General features: G+C 42.7%; 1 long non-coding RNA gene across 1 annotated transcript; it reads right to left on the bottom strand.

The window, feature by feature from the left end:
- Window positions 1-115: 115 nt before the first annotated feature.
- LOC311600709 lies at window positions 116-15,303 on the bottom strand. Its single transcript, XR_014780324.1, has 6 exons — window positions 15,213-15,303; window positions 14,126-14,302; window positions 9,764-9,876; window positions 9,194-9,416; window positions 7,384-7,510; window positions 116-256 (listed from the first exon to the last, which is right to left on the bottom strand). It is a non-coding gene; the product is annotated as an uncharacterized lncRNA (long non-coding RNA).
- Window positions 15,304-16,302: the final 999 nt, after the last annotated feature.

Raw genomic sequence — 16,302 nt, 5'->3', positions numbered from 1 at the left:
ATAGAGACTGGAGACATCAACTATCTAAAGTGACATCTTAAGGCTGGAGCTTAAAAGAAAATAAAAAGACACATCTGAAACATGACGTTGATTTTCACAATTCTTATAACTGTATATTTCCTTTTAACTTCACTTTCCTTTGCCTAGTGTAAATAAGAATATCCCATTTTTTTTCCATAAACAGGTCCTGCACCAGTTACAGCCGGGGTGTGACCTCTCTTCCCACGCATGTCCTTAAGCTCACTGTCTAGCATACCTAGGAGAGACAGACAACCAAATAGTTAACTGACAGAGTGGCATTTGATTCACCACTATTTTTTTTTCATTTATTTTTTTAAACAGACTATTATCCCAATTGCTTCAAAGAGCCCTGTCTCCAAACATTCATTTTGCAAACAGTACCTTCTCTTACACTTTTATGTGGTGTTTAGGGTACTTCAATCTCAGAATTGCCAAAGCACTGTTTCTGAGGATAAAACCTTCTTTTTTTAATTTAAAAAAATGGCTTTCCATGATGATGACAATGAGTACAGTAGGGACACCAATAAAGATTTAAAAGCAAAAGCAAAAACAAACCTAAAACCCCAAACTTGTTGACTGCCTTATATCCATCCAAAAGCCAGACCACTTGATTCTTATAAAATACCCATTACCGCTCACCAGAAACAGAGCTTGTTCAAATGTATTTATCAAATTACACTAACTCTTAACCTAGTCCAAGAAAACCACCTACAAATTAAAACAAAACAAAACAAAAAACAATTCATGGATATATTCTTTTGTTCAGGAATCAATGTCTTAGCCTACTTTCTGTTACTATAACAAAATATCTGAGATAAAATCAGTTTTAAAAAAATAAAAGTTTATTTGACTCATGGGTTTTAGGGGCTACAAAATACAGGCATCTGGGAAGTGCTTACTTGCTATGACATAGCAGAGGGACATGGCAGAACATAGTAGCTCATGTCTCTTTGTATTCTTATAAAGTCCCTAATCTACGGCCAATGCCATCAATGTTGTAGTGTCAGCTTTAGAGAAGTAAACATGATGGGCCTGACTTTTCACTATGCTGCATGATGTATGCATGGTCATGGTGCTAGCACCCACCCAATCAGAACAAAGATCAGGAAAATGTAAACCTAGAATCAGTAAGTTTTGAGCAACTCATTTGGTGTCTAAACAAGCACCTTGATGTCACAGATTGATGTATGAGTGCACAAACCAAAAAAAAAAAAAAAAGGAAAGTGGTTCCTCTACTGGGGCATAAAATGCTTAGAGATGTTGGGCTTGTAGATAATAGCTAATGACTTTTGGAACTTATGGCCTAAGAAAGAGATGCCCCTCCATTTTCTTTCTACATGTAGTCTTACTGCAAGTGAACTGTGTTAGTTTAGCTAGGATACGTTCGGCCTTGTCCTTACAAAGTGCCATCTTACTGATTTCATGTTTTAATGAAAATAGTGGTTCTCCCCAAGACCCCCAAAAATAAATGGTTGATTTTACGTACTTACTAAAATAAGAGGCAGATTTGGTGACTGAGCAATTCATAGTTATTTCTCTATAGGAGAACATATTTGGACACAGGAACTCATTTGGATAAGTGTTCCCAGAGGCCTGTACATGAAGTCGTGGGGTCTATTCCATAGTCATATGCGGAACCTTTAAGGGGTATAGACTCATTGGAGGACATAAAGTCATAGGGATTTGCCATTAGAGGGGGTTGTAAAATGTTGGCCTCCTCTTGGTTTTTCTCATAAGGTGAGTGTCTTTGCGCTAACACATGCTGTGGTCACATGTTCTGTCTTGCAAGCTGACTGAAAGAACAAACAAAGTAATAATGTACAGGATTTCCAAAGGCCTTTCCTCTTTACAAGCTGATCATTTGGCATTCTTGAAAATAAGATATGTGGGTGTTTGACATGTATGTCTGTGGGGGTCGGAAGAGGGTGTTGGATCCCCTGGAACTGGGTTACCAACAGTAGTGAGCTGCTTTATGGGTGCTGGGAATCAAATCTGGGTCATCTGGAAGAGAAGCCTGTACTCTTAAAGGCTGAGCCACCTCTCAAGCCCCCTTCCCTATTTATTAATGGACACATGAACTATCATGTGTTTGTATCATAGTTTATTCAACCAAGCCTCCACTGACAGACATGTGTGCCTTTTCTCTTTCTTTCTTTCTTTCTTACTTTTCTTTTCTTTTCTTTCTTTCTTTCTTTCTTTCTTTCTTTTTTTTTTAAGGTATGGCAAATATTTTATTTTTTAATTGATTTTAAAAATTGATTATAATTTATTCCCATTACATCCCGATTGTTATTTCCTTATTCTTATTTTCCTTCCTACCCTCTCTCCCCCTCCACCCCATTCTCCTCCCCCCAGGCCTCCAACAGGGAGGCCCTCTTCCCCCACCTTCTGGCCACAGTCCATCAGGTCTCATCAGGATAGCCTGCGACCACTTCCTCTGTGTGCCTGCAAAGCTGCACTGCCAAGGGGCAGTGATCAAACTGTGGGCCCCAGAGTGCATGTCAGAGGTTCAGCAGCAGTGTCCTCTCCCTGCCACCAATGTGGAGAATTGTCTGTCTATCAGCTACTTCTTTCTTTTTGTTTTTGTTTTTGTTTTGTGGGGTTTTTTTGTTTTTGTTTTTGTTTTTTTTTTTTTGGTTTTTCGAGACAGGGTTTCTCTGTGTAGCCTTGGCTGTCCTGGACTCACTTTGTAGACCAGGCTGGCCTCAAACTCACAGCGATCCGCCTGCCTCTGCCTCCCGAGTCCTGGGATTAAAGGCGTGCGCCACCACGCCCGGCTGGGTCTAGTCACTATTACAAATAACTACGATCAGCCGGGTGTGGTGGCACACGCCTTTAATCCCAGGACTCAGGAGGCAAAGGCAAGCGGATCTCTGTGACTTTGAGGCCAGCCTGGTCTACAAAGCAAGTCCAGGACAGCGAAGGCTACATAAAGAAACCCTGTCTCAAACAAAACAAAACAAAACAACAACAACAACAACAAGAAGTAACAATGATCAAAATATCAAGTGTAGCTCATTGCATTGCTGCCAAGGTACCTGTGTAGGTAATATATATATATATATATATATATATATTGCCAGTCTATTCTTGGAAACAATATTTTTAGAAGATGGATTGCTGAGACAAAGGGTATTTGCATGCATATTACCAGCAATTGATGAATACACTCCATGCACCTATTTTGCATTTTTACCAGCAGTGTGTCTCAGAGCCCCTTTACCACCAACAAGTATGTTGTCAGGTTTTTGTATTTTGCATCTGACAGACAAGAAGTGATATCCAATTGTAGTTATGATATCTGGATCTTGTTTTGAATGAGGCTGAGCGTTCTCTCATATGTTTAAAAGTAATATAAACAAATTTAAATTCAAATATAAACACATAAATAAAAGCAATAAGCAAGAATGCTAACTCACAAGGCAGGCACGGCAGAATAACATTAGATCTCTTTTCAACTATCTGAAAAGCCAGGAAAGTGAGAACTGATGAACTTCTTTCCCTGAAAGTCAACAGCCAGCCAACATGGCTACTTCCAGCAAAGCTAATGCTGTGAGAAAACAAGGCCATTTCAAGGCAAGCACAGACCAAGGCAGCTCCTGACCACCAAGACAGCACTGCAGACACAAGACTGCCCTCAGAGGAAGAGGAAAGATGGCCTCCACCCCAAGAGCACAGCAGAGAGTCAGTTTCAGGAGAGAAAGAAGTGGGCAAAAGATAGGCAGGAAGGGACCCTCATGTCCAATACAGTAAGCCAACCAACCGTTAACACTTACGAAGAAGGTAGACAAACAAACAAGCAAACAATTCAACTAACCAGATACATAATTAACAAAATTGTATCAGAGTGAAATAGGAGTTTTTGCAGATCAAAATAGAGTAAACCCAGAGCCCATCATGGTGGAATTGGTGCATCTGGGGAGTGAGAGGGGCTGTGCCAGCAGACAGTGTGAACCCTAGTCCACAAGAGGCAGCCTCCAGGAGCCCTCGCTGTACTTTCAGGAGCAGAAATATAATAAAGGGGGAAGGGCAGGCAGACAGGACATGCAGCGACACGGGCAGAGGAGAAGGGGGTCAGTTTGTTGAATCTAGACTTTCCCTGGGCCACATTCTCGGAGCTCAGAGCAAATGTCATAGAGCTTTATTATTGGAACCTGGCCTGCAAAAGGCCCTTCAGACAGCACGGAAGATGCTGAGTCAGAAGCGTTGGGTAAATGGAAGAGTGATCTGAGCCACAGACGCAAAGGAACACGGACGTGGTCCAAACATGTGCCCACGAGTGGGAAGGACTGCCCAGGAGCAGGAGCAGCAAACTCAGTCAGAACCAGTGAAAGGTCACCCAGCAGCCTCAGCAGCATCTTCCCACGAGCTGCAAAAAATTGCCCGGGGCTGTGACTGGCATCAGTGGAATAGCACAGGTATAGGGACAAGAGCCAGTAATCCAGTGTGTGTGTGTGTGTGTGTGTGTGTGTGTGTGTGTGTGTGTGTGTGTTGGGATTTAGTCTCCCTGCCTTGGTCTCCTGAGAACCAGGGTTATTTTGGGTTGGCTAATTGCATTTCTTTCCCCCTTCCTCTTTTTATTCTGGTGATGGGAGAGAGGCAGAGCCACAGACCTCACTGGCCAGCCCAGCAAGTTGATGCGCTCTGACCTCAACGATAAACCCTGTCTCAAAAATAAGGTAGAGATTGAATATAGAAGAAGACAATTGCTGTTGATCCTGAGCATACTAATGCATGCACAGAGGTTCGCATGCACGTGTGTGTGTGTTTGTGTGTGTGTGTGTGTGTGTGCATGCACACCCCCAAATGTATATTCACACATACACTTTTTTTTTTTATTAGAAAATGTGTTCGGAGAAATCAGAGGATGCTTATAAACTCCTGAAATGATTTAAAGAGATTATGAACAAACAGATGAATGAAATAAGAAATTCAATACAAGATTTGAAAATGAGATTCAGTAAAGAGAGCTGGCAAGTTGACTCAGTAGGCAAAGGTACCTGCTGCCAAGCAGGATGATCTGAAACTCGTAAAACTTACACAGTGGAGGGAAATAACTGACACCCGCATTGTCCTTTGATTCCACCACCACCACATGCCGTGGCACACACTGCAGCCCCTGACAAGCACAACATAGAAAATGAAAAGAAAAAATCAGTCTGAAATACTGGAAATGAAAAGTTGAGAAACAAACAAACAAAATCTCCATGGAGAGCTTCACCAATGGAATGGACTCGGTAAGTGCTAGAACATCAGACACTGTATCATGTCAGTCAGTGTGCGTGTGTGTGTGTGTGTCTGTGTGTCTGTGTGTGTGTGTGTGTGTGTGTCTGTGTGTCTGTGTGTCTATGTGTCTGTGTGTCTGTGTGTCTGTGTGTATGTGCATGCATGTTCACATACCCATGCATTTACATAGGTGCTGGGGGTTTGAACTTGGGTCCTCATGCTTGCACAGCAGGCACTCTACCTACTGAGCCCTCTTACCAGTCCTTTCTGTAGCTATTTTATCCATGTATTAACAATAAGGAAAATTAATGGGCAGTGATGATGTTGAACACATTTCACAAATGCTTATAATGGATAAATTCTAAAGTGCTAGCGGTTTAACACATAAAATAATATATATCTATTTCTATAACACATAAAACCCAATCACCAGGAGAACTGGCCACACGTCCACTTAAGACACTCAGTTAGGAGTTGTGCTAATGAAGCCTCTGCCAACTTCAGGATGGTTTCTGAGGCTTTTCTGGGAGCTGCCATCCAGAGAGTGGAATATTAAAGAGAGCATGAATAATATATGGGAGTTCCTTTGGGTGGGGAAGGCTTTCCAATCATAGACAACACCTGCATCCAACTTCCATTAGACACATGGCTGCACCCAGGAGCAAGGGGGCTGGGGAACATAGCTCAATAGCCCGGTGACTGCTCCCTTCAATGTCTGCTATGGAGAAAGGAGTTGAAATGGCTAGTAGATGCCGAGTTGTCTCTGCTACAAACTTCTGTCAGAAGAGCCACGCATGGGACTCTTAGGAGGTGAGGATCCAAATAAAAAGTTGGCTCCAGGTTGAAAAATCCTGTTTCCAAAAGATGCTATAGCCTGGTCCCTGGGATCTATGAGTGCCACAAAAGGCAATGAAGACAGGAAGATTGGAAGGAAGTGGGAGGAGAAAGCAAAGGGAAGAGACAGGGGAAGGGAGGAAGGGGTCTTGAGGTAGGTAACAGTTTTCTGAGGAGCCGTAACAGAAAGAGGCAGGAAAAGGTTGTGCACCCGGACACAGGAGAGAAGAGGACATACAGTGATGAGGATTTGAAACTGCTGAGCATGATGGTGTGTGTGACAAAGCTGCAACCCAGGGAAGGCCAGCAGCCACCAGAAACTGAGTGGGACAGTGAAAAGATTCACCAGAGCTTCTGAACGAAGCACAGCCTGCCGACATCTCTATTTCACCACCGTGCTGTTGAGTTCAGACTTCTAGCCCCTGGCCTTCTAGTTCCTTGTTTTGAGCTGTTAGTCTGTAGCGGGTTTTGTAGACATCATAGGAAACTAGCCCTTGATGATTAACTGACTTAAGAATTCCCAGTTGATCATGAGGTGACACCAAACGCTAAAGCACATCTATTGGGTCATCGAGGTGGCTCATCAGTGAAGACCGCTGCTCTTCCAGAAGATCAGGGTTCAACTCCCAACACTCACGTAGTGGCTCACAACTGTCTGTAACTCTAGCCCATAAGGGATCCAATGCCCTCCTCTGGCCTCCAAGGGCACACTGCACACATGAGGTGCACAGGAGGAAAAAAAACCACCCATATACATAAAATGAAAACAGCATTTTAAGTATTTATCTTTATAGCATCCTTTCTATGTTTAGAGAGATGGGATCTGTATTAGACACTAAAGGGCTGATACTGGATGTGAGAGGAGGGGCTATAAGGTGGACATATTGGAAACTTTCACTGAAGCTATTCCCCGCCCACTGGCATAAATGTGTCACAGCTTCCGGGCCCTGAATTTCATGGGAGCAGAGCAGGGTTTCTATGGCACTGAGCTGGCAGCCACACCTCTAGCCAAGAGCGTGAGTCAGCTCACAGCAGTGAGCGTTGCTGCCTAAGAACACAGAGCGAGCAAGCTCCTTCCGTTTTGTCTTTGATTCAAATATGCAGGCAGATCAGCAACTTTTCAACCAAAGAAAGACTCTGGTGTTTGACAGGTACAGTCTATAGAGATTAATGGCCCCTTTAAGCTGGGGAGTTAATTAATTGACAAAAAAAAATGATGAATGTGGCTGAGTTATGCTTTGCTGCTCCCAGGCTCACCATGCCCACCCACATCAGGTAATCTTCAGCAAGGCCTCAACTCACCTGCCAGGGAAGAGAATATTGCCCGTGCACTTGCCAGTTCACCAGGGTAACAGGATGCATTCCAGTAACCAGCTCAGAATCAAAGAAGAACCTCTGGGGATTCAGATCTCCCTATCCCCAGGGGAGTCTGAGGAAATAGGAAATCATTAGCTTGGCTGCCAGTAACATGGTGCATAAAAATGAGGGAACTGTGGATTTCTCAGCTCCCACATTGCCCACTATTCAGGACTCTGGTCCATGCACAGGATCCAGCTACCTTGTGTGACTCTCAAAAGACCAAAGAGCACTGCATGTGTAGTCTTGAGATCTGGTTTAAGCCCAGCTCTATCAAAACAGATTTGGAGATGTAGTTATCACTTGGTGCTTCAACTTTTTTGCCTGTAGAAATGACACTTGATAGCCTATGACCATATAGTGGGGCAGGAGGTCTCCCTCGGTATTAGACCTCGGGGAGGGAAATAGGGTGAAAGAAGGAGGGAGAGAGGAATGGGAGGATACAACAGATGGGATAACAATTGAGTTGTAATCTGAACAAATTAATTAAATTAAAAATAAATAATAAAATAAATAATAAATAAATAAATAATAAAAAAAAAGAAATGGGAGCCATAATAAGTTCTTCCCAAACTCCCCAACATCTAACATTTGGGACCCTGCATCTAGGTAATTCACATTATCAAGACATTATCTGGACATGTGGACACATCTGCATGCCTGGCTGCATCCTTCAGGCCCAGAAGGGGAGCACGGTCTGGATATTCCCATATACATGGCTAGAGCACACTGACCGGAGTATTCTGCCCCACAGGAGTCTCTAAGGTATGTTATAAACTTCACAGATAGAGCTCTCTGTTGCTCCTCAGCAGAGCTGGGTGCAGGGTACATCACCAAGAGATGACTTCACTAGTAAGAATCAGTTCTGGTGGGAGAGTGATCAGTATTAAATTAGAGCTTTGAATCCTAGACCATGACGCCTTACCATAGTGACTGTTAATCTTGGTGGTCAGTTTGATTGGATCTGGGATCACTTAAAGTGCCTTTCTGGGTGTGACTAGCAGAGTGTTTCTTAGAAGCATTGACAGAGGGAGAATATGCACTCCCCACAAACAGGCAGCACCCTCCATGGCAATGCACATATAACCAGTATAGCTTTTGCCTGTTCTCCTTTACTTCTTGCTAGTGAGTGCATCCACTCTGCTAGTGCTGCTACTGCTGTCATCCTTTGCTAACATCAGAACCCAGGTTCTTCAGCCTTTCAGAATGAACTTACAAATGGTTCTTCCAGAATCCTCTAGGCCTTAGCTCCAGATTTGAACTGGGGAGACATCCAGCTTCATGGGCTGAGCAGCTATCAGATTCCAACCCCTTCTAGCATCTAACCAGACATTGTTGGGTGACCCTTGTGAGCCAGTCTAATCAACATGCTTTGTAATATACATTCATTCTATAGGTTCTGTTCCTTTAGAGCAGCAGTTGTCAACCTGTGAGTTACTACATTCCCTTTGGCAAAACCTCTACCTCCAAAAATATTTACAGGAAGATTTGTAACAGTAGCAAAAGTACAATTGTGAAGTAGCAATGCCGTAATTTTACGGTTGGGGGTCACTGCAACATGAGGAACTGTATTAAAGGGTTGCAGCATTAGGAAGGCTGAGCACCACCGCTCTAGAGAACCTCCCCTCATAGAACCATTAAGGCAGACTTGTTTTCATTTTGGTTAGTTGTTTGCAGGTGCTAGAGATTGCAGCTGGGGTCTCATACACACAGGCAAGTGCTCTACTACTCAGTGACATTCCTAACCACTATTTACCTTTCATTTTGAGACAAGGTCTGACCAAATTGCCTAGGCATCCCCTGAACTTGCAATCTTCTTGCCTTAGTCTCCTGTCCCTCAGATTATTGGCCTGTGTTGCCATGCTTTGCTATGTCTTTGTATACATGGCTTTTGCTGCTATGTCGAAATACATGACATGAGGCAACTGAAGAAAGGAAGGGCTTATTTTGGCTTACACTTCAAGAGAGCACAGTCCATCCTGAAAGAAAAAATAAACAAACAAGCAAAACATGGCAGCAGGAATGTGATTAAACAGGCCACGTTGCTTCTGTAGTTAGAAAGTGAACAGGAAGAGAGTCCAGGCTATAAAAAGCCCAAGGCCGGTTTTTAATGACCAACCTCTTCCAGTGAGGCTCTGCCTCCTAAAGTTCCCACAAGTTCCCAAAGCAGAACCACCAACTGGAGATGAAGCCTTCCTGCACACGACCACATGGGGCACACTTACATTCAACCCTAGATAGTATAGGGAAAACTCAGCTTAGTGTGTGAAAAGTAAATGAACGGCAAAGGTCATGTTACAGAAATCCAACGAAAATGTATACTCACATTACAAAGCGTCCGACTTACTAAGGCAGCCAATGGACCTGGTTCCTGGTGTGCAGCCTTGTGTTCCAGGAAGGTGGGATGTGCTTCCAGTTTGAACTTAGGTCTTCTGCATCCTAGGGGAGACAAGAGGCAACTTACATTTCCTCATACTGAGCTCCTTTCTTTAGCACATGAGGATAACAATGATTCGGTGAAAATGTCTGCAGGAGTAAAGACACTAATGAGTATACTAAACCACCTGATGAGCCAGGAGTATCTGATCTGAGGAACTAATTTTGCCAATGATTGAGGACACACTGGGGAAGGAATAAAGATAGACGGGGACAAAAAGTGACCATTGCAACTAGAGAGATGGGACAGGCTGAGGGGAGACAGATGGTTTTTGGGTGCATCATTTGTTGTTTGTTTTTGTGATGTTAAGGATTGGAACTCAGAGCCTTGCGTGTGGGGGACAAAGGCTCTACCACCAAGCCACATGCCTAGCCATCTTTCTTTCTTCTTTATTCCTTTCTGGTCCTATTGTGAGTTTGAATCTAATTAAAAGTGATGGAACAAGGTCCCCAAAGAGTCACAAGGGATAGGACCCAATATGTTTAGCGGGAAACTGAAATAGAATGAGCACGATTGTGGCTTAGCGTGGGGGGATCTGACGCTGAAGGAGAGCGGCTAAGGCCTCCTGTTCCAGCAGTGACTGTGTCCTCCTCGGAAGGAAATGCCTTTGCCTGAGGACAATAGTGCACTCTGAGGTTAGGACTGAAGCCACCTGGGGAAAGTAAGGGCTGGATGCTCAAACAAGGTTATAAATATTCAAAAGGTAGCTAGAATAGGACTTGATTGCTTCATCTGACCCATCAGAGTTCACCTGAGAAACGTAAAAGAACTCTTGAATAAGACTAAGGGCTCTGTGGGAGGTGAAAACTGGATGTGTAGGCCACTGTCATCTGAAGTTAAATACTTGTTTCCAAAAAGCTTCAGGGGCAAAGCTAAGGGATGCAATACGTTCTTCACATGGATCCCTAGGGAATGGAGTTCAGCAGAGGGGCTGGACTGTAATAGCAACAGCATTAATAATGCAGGGTGCTTATACCGTGGCAGTATGCAGGATGCTTACACCGTGGCAGCATGCAGGGCACTTACACTGTGGCAGAGTGCAGGGAGCTTATACATGGCAGCATGCAGGGTGCTTATACCTTGGCAGCATGTAAGATGCTTACACTGTGGCAGCAGCATGTAGGATGCTTACACCGTGGCAGCCTGCAAGATGCTTACAGATGCATGGTCTGTTTCACTCAAGCTTCAGAACATGCAAATTTAGGTATTCATAAAATAAAAATAGTTCTGTATGATAACAAGATCCATTGTGCTCATTATTATGGTTTGTCTCTGGCTTGCTCCCACCAAAAGGGCTCAAGTGAGTGTTGAAGGCTTGGTCCCCAGCTAGTAGATCCAATCACCAAGAGGGAGTTGAATCATGAGGGCATTAATTTCATCAACTGGTTGATCCATCATCAACTGATTGATGCATCATTGAGTGCATAGGGAACGGACTATTAGGAGGTGGGGCCTACTTGGAGTAAGTACACTCCCAGGGGTCTGCTTAGCTCTTTCTTGTCAGTTGGTCTCTTCACAACCTGGCTTCCTCATGTGAGCAGCCTCCACAGCCACTTGCAGTGTCTATCATCATAGCCTGGTCCCCACAGGTTCATAGACATAGAACAAGTGAACAATGGACTGAAAACTCTGGCAGTGGGAGCCAAGACAAATCTTTCCTACTTTAAGTTGTCAGTGAAACGGCACTTAAAATTTCCTACCTATCGCTCCTCCTTTCCCACCTCGGTAATGACGTCAGTGTTTAGCCAGTTGTTCGAGCAGAACACAATTGCCCTGGGTCCTTCTCTTTCACTCTAACCTCCTCATGCAACATCCAATCTATCTGCCAGTCTTGCTACTTGTACAACTGAATTTTTCTGAATTTAATCATCTTTTACAATTCCCAATACCTAATCAAAATATCAGGAAAAAATCTATAAAAATACATATTTGGTCCCTGGGCCATAATTTGTGTTTCTGCCCTAATCTAAACCTTTTTTCATTTTCACCCTTACTATATACATACTCTCTTAAATAGATTCCCTCACTCAACTCTTTGATGTACGTAGGTCATTCTTTTAACTGTAACCCCTTTGAAACAACAATCAATTTCTGATAATAATAATAATAATAATAATAATAATAATAATAATAATAACAACAACAATAATAATAATAATAAAGTATACTGTTAAAATCAGAACAACTCCAGCCCCTGGCTTTACAGTGACCTTGAGCTTATCTCAACTCTCATCTCCCACTCCACTTCCTACCATGATCTCTTTGCCAGCCCCTCTGCTCACAGTGACCACTTTGCAATTCTTTAAATTCCTAAGCTTTCCATCTATTTGAGTCTTAGATATTGCAGTTCACTCATTTTGAAACCATCTTGTCATGGTAGATGCTTCCTCATTTCCAGCACCACCACTGCCGAAGAGTCCGGTCTAACCAACAGAACATTATAGGCTCGTGGGTCCCAACACTCTGTGTCCCTTCAACTTGGGTAATTTCCATAACGCGATGCCCAGAACCCATTTTACATACTGCTTTACATGGTAAAAAACTTCTGCGTCTACACATATTAGAAGGAGAAAGACCTTGTCCTGTTTGTTGATGTGTCTATCATGACCCTCACAGTTCTGGTAGGTCCTCAAAATAATATTTGTTGAGCGAAACAGAGAAGGGTGGAGTGGTGTGGTGGTTTGAATAGGTACCTACCACCCCCCATACATTCAAGCGTTTGAATGCTTGCCCAATGGGAGTGGCACTGTTAGCAAGTGTAGCCTTACTGGGGTAGGTGTGGCCTTGATTGAGGAGTGTGTCACTGTGGAAGCAGGGCTTTGAGGTCTTAAGTGCTCAAGCTGTACCCCATGTGAAACACATTCAGTCCCCTTCTGCTGTCTACAAACCAAGATGTAGAACTCTCAGCTTCTTCTCCAGCACCAGGTCTGCCTGCACGCTGCCATGCTTCCTTCCCACCATCATGGTAATGGACTAGCCCTCTGAAACTGTAAGCCAGGCCCTCAGATGAGTTTTTAAAAGAGTTGCCTTAGTCATGTTATCTCTTCACAGCAATAAAGTCCTAACTCAGACAGTTAGATAAATGATTAATAGCAAATGATTTGAAGATAAGATTCAATTCCAAAGCCTCTCTGTGCTCTTATAATTCTTCCATACTCAGTTGTCAACAAGTCTTTGAAAGCCTTCTTGAAGATATGTGGGATAACATTGAACACTGTACATTTTAATTAAGAAAAATGGTTCGTGCTAATAAGTTAAATGCCTGTCCCTTTTCTCAGTAGCATAATTATCAGATCGTAACTCAGCAAAGAACTGCTTCCAACCTGGAGAAAGTATAACACTGAATGAGATAGAAAAGGTGGGGCCTTTTTCTCTTTTCTGACCACTAGGAAAGTCAGATTACTTAGAATCAGGAGTAACATCAGGGCAGAGGGATCTAGAGTTAAAATAGCTTGGATAAGCCCTGACAGCATACTTTCTAGATAGGGACACTTAGACAAACCATCGAGCCTCCCTTGAAAGTATTTCATCATTCAGGTAAAGATAACATGAGTCTCCAGTTTGACTGCAAAAATTAATACATATTTCTATATAAAAGATTTCTCTGTAAGGATATGGTTTTTGGAAGTGATTTTTTTCCACCTCACCCAGGAAAGACTGGCTTCTAAACTTTAAATTCAACATTTACAGACTTACACTTAAACTATGGCAACATACTGAAGATATACTTTCAAAACCAGACCCTATTCAAACACGAACTCTGCCTAAATTTGAGAAGTAGGAAAACATTCACCCAAGCATTCACATTACCTGGAAAGTTACACTTTGAAAAAAAAAAATCAGATCTGAATGTTCTCACGAATTCTCTCCATTCCACTGGAGGCTGCTGCTGAGTGCTACAATTAACTTCTGGTTGACAGAGCTCTTTTTCTTTGTTCCCCTGTGTTCGTTCTTCCAAAAGCAACTCAATTGCTTCTCCTGATTAATTTCTAACTATATATATACTTAATAGAATTAAAAACCAGCACCTGTGCCATACAAAGAGACATCAGATGGGCTACTAAAATAACATTCTTTTTCAAAGACAGAATTTGGTCTACCTAAGCCAACCTCACCTGAGTACAAAATAGGAAGGAAGCAATGAATGCTAAACTGGCCTCAAAGGCCATGTGTGGGACATTGCCACTGATAATAGGTCCACGGGCTCCCTGTCCCAGCATTCAGGTAGTGTACTTACTTAGTTTTACTTACTTGCTGGAGCTTTGGCTGCTAGGGTCTCCTCCCAAATTGCCCTAATGCAGGACTAGAGGGAAAACCTTTCTTCTCCCACATGTACTGGTCACTATCACAAAGCAACTAATCGATGGACAAGGTAGAAGCCAAGTCCCAGCAACCGACTCAGCTGCGAAAAGCTGTTTGTATTCCTCTCTAGATGTTGGAGAAGAAAGAGAAAGGGAAGGTGTTAGCTGGGTTGAAGCATCTTTTCCTCCTCCCCATATTCTCTCCCACAGAAACTCTTCAGGCTGTTTCAAAATAATGTTCACCTCTTCCTCATTATGGCTCAATCTGCCATATGGCATCAAAAATCCTAGATGATATAGTCATTTTAGAGACACAACATTGGAAGCATCTTACAAATGAAAAACAGTTGCAATTTAGCTTTTCTACTTTAGTGTTCCAGTCCAAAATTATCTTCATAGGCTCATATTTTGAAGCTAATTTCACCACTGGGCCACAAGCTCCTGTTGAATTAAGAAAATCCATGAAGGACCTTTGGGATATCAGATAGTGTTTCCCAGTAGGTGGCGCTGTTCTGGGAGGCTGTGAAACTTTAGCAGGTGGGATCTAGGGTAGGTGACTTAGGTAGGGACTTGGAAGGTTGTTCCAGGCCCTACTTCCTCCTTCACACTCTGCTTCTTGGTCAGCCATAATGTGAATAGCATCCACCATGCTCTTTAGCGGCCTCCCCTTAACTAAGTAGCCATGAATTCTCCATGATGGACTGAAACCCTCTGAAACTGGGAACCTTTAATCCTGTAGGCTGTTTCTGTCAGGTATTGTGGTCATTGAAACACCAAAGGACCTAGTACGCCTACACTGGTGCCAATTATGTGAAATTAGTTGAACTCTGTCTCTCTCCAACAAACGCTTATATGTTGTATTAGAAAAGTGTTGTGAAGCTTTCCCTCCTGGTCCCAAGCTCCCAGAATAACGACTCATGAGACTCAAAATATATTTACAAACACCCAGGCCATATAGCTAGGCTTGTTCGCTATCTAGCTAATAACTTAAAAAAACCCATTTACTCTAAGCTACGTGCTGCCATGTGGCTGGTTACCTCTGCTCAGGATCCATATGTCTGCTCTCCTCCATCTTCCCCAGGTGAATCTCTAGTGCCTGCTGTATCCCAGAATCCTTTTTGCCTTCCGGATGTCTTATCTTCTATTCTACCTACCATAGAGGCCATAGCATTTTCTTTTAATTGACAGGCAACGAATCCATGCAATGCACATGATATTCTCTCTACAGAAAAGCACGGAACCGTCCAGACTGCTAGCAAGCGGCCATCCATTGGTTACAAGCCGCACCAATCTCTTTTACATCTTTGCTGTCAGATTGCGGGCGGTTTCTTTATAGAGCTGAGATTCATTTTTCTTCATCTTTAAAATGGTTACAACCTATCCGTTTAAAAAGAAACAATGAAAATAAAACCTAATAAGAAACTCACTATCAGTATAAGGTGCTAAGCGCCTGTAGTGTAATAATAATGCCTTAATTCTACACATGCAAAACAGATTCTGAAAACAGTGGTAAAGGTGACCAGCATACACAGTAGCTCTAGAGGTACCTCAGCGCTGAGAACTTTGGAAAGGAACTCTCCCTCATTCATAAATCTGTCTGATTCACTCACTCACAAAGATAAATTGTTGTAATAGGGAGACAACAACAGAGAAACAGAAAGAACTGTTCCTGTGTCTGGTTGCTTGTAATGACAAAACACAAATCAATTATTAAGTGTCTATCATCTAACTGTGTTTTCTGTGATCTCTAAAATCTAATCATTAAAAATTGCTGTTTCAATGTGTGACTCACAGGTCACAGGTACCATTAAGTCAGAGGCAGTCGAGCGTTCGCTGAGTCACACTGCACTGGAAACAGATCCAGGCATAGATGAAGGCATCTTCAAAGTAAAGCAGCCAGGGCGTTAGAGCAGCGTCTGTAACTGGGAGAGGAAACAAACGACAATGCAGCTCTAGATTATTCAAAGACTCCTCTACAGATCCATCCACAAATAAAAAGGCTATTAAGAACAATCCATCATTTACTTTTGTCTGGCATTTTTCTTATGCTCACATGCCTTCTCTGTATACATTTCCAATATTATTATTTTTCCCATTTACCAAACTTATACTAATATCATTTTTTTA

This window comes from Acomys minous (genome assembly GCF_964271855.1).
Source record: "Acomys minous genome assembly, chromosome: 1".
In the NCBI taxonomy this organism is placed as follows: domain Eukaryota; kingdom Metazoa; phylum Chordata; class Mammalia; order Rodentia; family Muridae; genus Acomys; species Acomys minous.
This window is presented reverse-complemented; position numbering and strand designations above follow the sequence as displayed.